This window comes from Mandrillus leucophaeus, unplaced genomic scaffold, assembly GCF_000951045.1.
Source record: "Mandrillus leucophaeus isolate KB7577 unplaced genomic scaffold, Mleu.le_1.0 Scaffold14, whole genome shotgun sequence".
NCBI classification, from domain to species: Eukaryota; Metazoa; Chordata; class Mammalia; order Primates; family Cercopithecidae; genus Mandrillus; species Mandrillus leucophaeus.
Genome location: NW_012101365.1, coordinates 4,293,182 through 4,299,596, shown reverse-complemented (window position 1 = coordinate 4,299,596; position 6,415 = coordinate 4,293,182). Strand labels below are relative to the sequence as shown.

At 46.9% G+C, this 6,415-nt stretch overlaps 1 protein-coding gene across 2 annotated transcripts in view; it reads right to left on the bottom strand.

The window, feature by feature from the left end:
• MROH7 (maestro heat-like repeat family member 7) overlaps positions 1-1,427 on the bottom strand; it is a 75,949-nt gene extending 74,522 nt beyond the window's left edge. The window contains exon 1 of one of the 2 annotated variants that reach the window (XM_011973825.1): positions 1,247-1,427. The gene's annotated coding sequence lies outside the window, so the exon portion shown is untranslated. The remainder of the gene's footprint in view (positions 1-1,246) is intronic. The other variant, XM_011973827.1, reaches the window with a different exon arrangement.
• Positions 1,428-6,415: the final 4,988 nt, after the last annotated feature.

Sequence of the window (6,415 nt, the reverse complement as noted above, 5' to 3'; positions counted from 1 at the left end):
GTATGTGGGTGAGGCACCCTCCTCATGTGATCACTCTGTATCAGAGGATCAGTCTGTTTACTTATATGCGTCCACTCTGAAAATGAGTTTGGTGAGTGTCTGGCTATGTTGTTACCCCTATTTTCCCAGCACATAGCACATGGCACACAGGGAAGGTTCAGAAGACATTCAGGGAGTGAGGGAAGGATGAATGAATGAATGAATGAATGAATGAATGAACAACTCTTCAAGAGCGATATCATTATCTCATTTGCTGGCATGTTAATTCAGACTGTACAGGGATCTAAAATCATTTCTGGCCAGGCACAATGGCTCACACCTGTAATCCCAGCATTTTGGGAAGCTGAGGCAAGAGGATTGCTTAAGCTCAGGAGTTCAAGGCCAGCCTGAACAACGTGGCAAAATCCTGTCACTACAAAAAATACAAAAATTAGCCAGGCATGGTGTGTGCACCTGTAGTCCCAGCTACTCGGGAGGCTGAGGTGGGAGGGTCACTTGAGCCAGGGAGGTTGAGGCTGCAGTGAGCTGTGTTCATGTCACTGCACTACAGTCTGGGTGACAGAGAGAGACTCTGTCTCAAAAAATAAAATAAATTGATTTCTACTAAGTCCCAAGCAAGTGGTAGAGGCTGGATTCAAATCCAGGTTCCTTCGACCCACAGTTTTCCCTACAATACCATAGAGATTCCCAAGACATGAATCACTCAGTGGAATCGTGTCTTCCTGTTTCTTATTCCCCATTCCCTCTGCCACTTTTAGGTCCCTATCCTAAAGGACAAATTCAGCGAAAACAAGGCAACTTTCCTGATACCCAGCTATAATGCCAAAATCCCAGGCTTTGGAGTCAGGCAGACCTGAATTCAAAACCTTCTGTGTCACCAGCTGTGTGAACCTGGACAGATGCCCTCACCACTCTAAGCCTCTATCTTAATATTCCAGGTGGGATAGCCCACATAAAGTGATGATCGCAGGGCCTGGCCCACAGAAAGCCCTCAATAAATGTTCATCCCCACCATCCCTTCCTCCCTCTGGGTGAGGGCAGGCTGGTGAGGCCTGGAAAAAAGACAAAGTTTGGTTTCCAGGCTCCAAGCCTCTTCTTTCCCCAGATCTATGGCATTCCCTCCCTGCATCTTTTCACTCCCTCCCCTTCCCCTCCCCTCAACTCCCAGCCACTACACTGTCAGGACCTGAGAGCCTAAACTTGCTCTGTGAGCCTTGAGCTGCTCATGTAGAGTTCAATGTGTTACCTCCACCTGGAGCATCCACATGGTAACAGAAAATTCAGCTCTAAGCCAAAGGTATGAAGTTCTAACTGTGGAAATACAACCAGAGCAGGAGGCTTTTACCCAGAGGTGGGGGAAGGTGGTAAGTCCCTTGTGGAGGCTGTGGAGGCTGCCGCCACCCCCAGGGCTTTCCTAGAGCTGCCCCTCAGCTTACCTAGGCTTCCCCAGCCCAGTCCAGTGTTATGGGCTTTATGAGGTCACCATGACCCAGAAGTCCCTCAGCCAATGAGACCCCTGCTGCCACCTATACAGTGGGAGAAGGGATGCGGTCCTTTCAAAGAACAACCTGCCCTGAGACCCTCTTCAGCCTCCCAGAAAGGACTTCACTGCTAATAAACACTGAGTTTCTCATCCAGAATTCAAGTCTTCCCATAAAAGCCCTCGCCATATGACCTTGGACCTCTGTTTATTTCAGGGTGACAAGGGCTTTGAAATCAGGTGGACTGTGACGAGGCAACTGAGACCCATAGTGAGAAAATATTGGCCCAAGGTCAGGAGCTGGGATGCCTGCCTGTCCTTGTGCACCCAAATCCTTGATCTTTCTCCTACCCCACCCTGGCTCCTGTTCCAGGTGCCGATAAGAGTGTGTGGAGCAGGGCAGGAATGAGGGCAGGGCGGGCCGGGGCATAGCAGTGTCACCTAGATCTTTTGATAAGAAAAGCAGGACCCTACGGCTATCTTTCTAAAGAAAATCTTTTTAATGATAAGCAATAGCTCAGCTAATTAAGATGATTGGAGACTAGATATTAATAGAAACTTCACTGGGCACCATTTACAAAATGATAACGGAGTCTTCCTGTCTTCCTGTTCCCCCAGGTCAGGATGTCCTTAGATACATTGCATAACCTGTTCTCAGGCAAGCTACCTAGAAGTCAGCTTCATCAGACTCACTCCCCACACTTGATCGCGACTTCTCATTAGCGAGCAGCTGATGGGCTCTCCTGAATTCCCTCCAGTCCACCTCGGATTTCACCTTTTCTGCTCTTCTCCTCTGCCGTCCACATCTGAACAGGAGGATCCCTATACCCCTAGTTTCCTTCCGCTGCTTCAGAGGCCTTGTGTCACCGAGGATTCCTCCTTCACTTGCTCCTTCCCCAGCAAAAATCCTTCCTTTGGCTGGGTGCAGTGGCTCATGCCTATAATTTCAGCAATTTGGGAGGCTGAGGTAGAAGGATCACCTGAGCCCAGGAATTCAAGACCAGCCTGGGCAACACAGTGAGACTTCATCTCTAGTAAAAATAAAAATTTTTTAAAAATCAACCAGGTATGGTGGCATGCGCCTGTAGTCCCAGCTACTTAGCAGGCTGAAGTGAGGGAAATCACCAGCGCCTGAGAGATCAAGGCTACTGTGAGTCGTGATGGTGCCACTGCACTACAGCCTGGGCAACAGAGCAAAACCCTGTTTAAAAAAAAAAAAAAAATTCTTCCCTTAAACTTGCTTCTTCCTCCAGCGTCCCCTCCCTCACTCTTTAGCTCCAGTGACAAGCCTCTCCCAAGGATCGTTTTTGACTCCTCCCTCTTCTTCCCTGGCCTCCTGCATGTAAACTCCCAAGTCCTTCCAATATTTTTTTTTTTTTTTGAGACGGAGTCTCGCTCTGTTGCCCAGGCTGGAGTACAATGGCGCGATCTTGGCTCACTGCAAGCTCTGCCTCCCAGGTTTATGCCATTCTCCTGCCTCAGCCTCCCGAGTAGCTGGGACTACAGGAGCCCACCACCACGCCCGGCTAATTTTTTTGTATTTTTTTAGTAGAGACAGGGTTTCACTGTGTTAGCTAGGATGGTCTTGGTCTCCTGACTTCTTGATCCACCCGCCTCGGCCTCCCAAAGTGCTGGGATCACAGGCCTGAGCGGCTGCGCCCAGCCAGTCCTTCCAATTTTACCTCCAAATCCACTCTTGGCCTCCAACCTCACACCCTCCATCCTAGCTCAGGTGTTCATCACTGAAAGCCAAGATTCTGGCCAGTCCTGTAAATAATGTCCCATGGGGCAGGTGTTCCCCTCTCCGAGCCACCCACATTAGGCAGAGAGGCCGCTTCCCTGACAACTCATTTCCCCTCTTAACACCTTCAGTGTCCTCCACTGCTGCCAGGGTCACATCCAGCTCCTTAGTCTGGCATTGAGGCCCCTTCACAGTCTGCCCTGCCTGCCTGTCCCTCTTGTCTCTGTTCCCTTTTGATTTTTAAGTTTGTACTGAAGCAAAAAATTGCATATGTCATGTCTATTTTCATGAATTTTCACCGAGTGAGCACACCCATGAAACCAGCACCCAGACCCAGAAATAGAACGTTACCAGGACCCCAGAAATCCTCCTCACGTCCCCGTTCCAATCGCTATCCTCCTCCTCATCAGGGGAACCATTATCCTGACTTTTAATATGGTTTGCCTGTTTTCATACTTCATATACATGGAATTATACAGCACAAACTATTTTCTTCTGACTTCTTCGGTTCAATATTATGTTTGTGAGATTTTAAATATATTTTGCACCCAGTAGCTATTTCTTCTTTTCTTGTAACTGTCGGTTTCCCTTTAGGTTCTCCCTGTTTTTGCTCTCTTTCCAGAGTCTTCAGGAGGTTTTTTGTTTGCTTGTTTGTTTGTTTTGTTCAGAGCTCATAATTTTTACCAGTATGAAAATTGATCTGTTAGGAGCTACTCTGCCATTATTACAAGCAGAACATCTCCTTTTTCGTTTTGTTTTTCTCTTTTCTCACTTTGTTTTGGATTATTGAATTTGCCTTTCTTCTCATACTCCTTTCTTTCCTTTTCCATTTGTTTGGAAGTTACATATTACATGTCTATTCTTTTTTATTTCTCTTTTGAGACAGGGTCTCACTCTGTCGCCCAGGTTGGAGTGCAGCCTCAACTCCACCTCCTTCAACCTCAGCCTCCCAAGTAGCTGGGATTATAGGTGCACACCATCATGTCTGGCTAATTTTTAAAAATTTTTTTGTAGAGACAAGGTTTCACCATGTTGCCCAGGCTGGTCTCAAACTCTTGAGCCCAAGCAATCCTCCTGCCTCAGCCTCCGAAAGTGCTAAAATTACAAGCATGCACCACTGCATCTGGCCTGTATACATCTATTCTTAACATCCAAATTTTAGTTAGCAAAGTCCAAAATTAATTAATACTGCTACCCTCCTTCAAGAAACAAATTAAAAAATGGGCTGAGCACAGCGGTTCACGCCTGTAATCCCAGCACTTTGGGAGATCCAAGGCAGGAGGATCACTTACCTCCAAAAACAAAAGAAAAACACAGGGACTGGCCAGGCACGGTGGCTCACGCCTGTAATCCCAGCACTTTAGCAGGCCAAGGTGGGCAGATCACTCGAAGTCAGGAGTTTGAGACCAGCCTGGCCAACATGGTGAAACCCTGTCTCTACTAAAAATATAAAAAGTAGCTGGGCCTGGTGGCACACACCTGTAATCCCAGCTACTTAGGAGGCTGAGACACAAGAATCGCTTGAACCCGGGAGGCCGAGGTTGCCGAGATTGCATCACTGCAGCCCACTCCAGCCTGGGCAACAGAGCGAGGCTATCTCAAAAAAAAAGAGTTTCTTAGTAGTAAAATCCTTTAGTTTTGTTTGCCAAAAAATTATAATTATCATTCTCGAAACATTTTTACTGTATGTAGGAGCCTAGAGTGGTATCTTATTTTAGTACATCAAAGCTAATGTTCCACTGCCTTCTGGCTTCTGTGGATTCTGTCGAGAAGTTAGTCTGCCACCTTTTTGGTGATCAATCTATTCGTGCCCAGCCCAACTCTATTTTTTCTGGCCGCTTCTAAGATCTTTTACTTTGGGCGAGATGCAGCAGCTCATACTTTTAATCCTAGCGCTTTAGGATGCCATGGTGGGAGGATAGCTTGAAGCCAGGAGTTCAAGACCAGCCTGGACAGCATGGAGAGACCCCAATTCTGTTTCAATTTTTTTAAATTTTAATAAAAAATAAATAAGATCTTTTACTTTGGTGTTCTACAATCATATTATGCCACATATAGGTATGGATTTTTTTTTTTTTTTCTATTTGGAATATTTGGTATTGATCAGAAATTTTGAAAAATTTTCTAGAAATTTCTTTTTTCCCATTCTTTCTCTGCCCTGTGTAACTCTGATGAGTTACACACTAAGCCTTCCATCTTTCTTTCTTTCTTTTTTTTTTTTAAGGTAAGAGTCTCACTCTCTCGCCCAGGCTGAAATGCAGTGGCACGATCTCTGCTCACTGCAACCTCTGCCTCCTGGGTTCAACCAATTCTCCTGCCTCAGCCTCCCAAGCGGCTGTGATTACAGGCACCTACCACCATACCTGGCTAAATTTTGTATTTTTAGTAGAGAGAGATGGAGTTTCGCCATGTTGGCCAGACTGGTCTCAAACTCCCGACCTCAGGTGATCTGTCCTCCTTGGCCTCCCAAAGTGCTGGGATTATAGGCGTGAGCCACCACACCTGGCCTAAAGCTGTTTGTTTGTTTGTTTGTTTGTTTGTTTGTTTGTTTTGAGACAGAGTCTCACTCTATTGCCCAGGCTGGAGTGCAGTGGCATGATCTCAGCTCACTGCAGCCTCCGCCTCCCATGTTCAAGCAATTCTGGTGCCTCAGCTTCCTGAGTAGCTGAAATCACAGGGTCGTGCCACCAGGCCTGGATAATTTTCATAGTTTTAGTAGAGAAGGGGTTTCACCATGTTGGCCAGGCTGGTCTCAAACTCCTAAACTCAAATGATCCACCAGCCTCGGCCTCCCAAAGTTCTGGGATTATAGGTGTGAGCCACCACACCTGGCTTGTTTTTTTATTTCTTTAAACATATTAAACAGGCTGGGTGTGGTAATTCATGCCTTAATCCCAGCCCTTAATCCCTCCCCTCTGGGGAGGCCTAGGCAGGAGGATAGATTGAGTCCATGAGTTCAAGACCAGCCCGGCAACATAGTGACACCCTATCTCCACACACACAAAAATTAGCCAGGCATGGTGGTGCACAGCTGTAGTCCTAGCTACTTGGGAGGCTGTGGCAGGAGAATCGCTTGAGCCCAGGAGTTCAAGGCTGCAATGAGCCATGATCACATCATTGCACTCCAGCCTGGATGACAGAGCAAGACACTGTCTCAAAAAAATCAAAAAACAGGCTGGGCACGGGGGTTCATG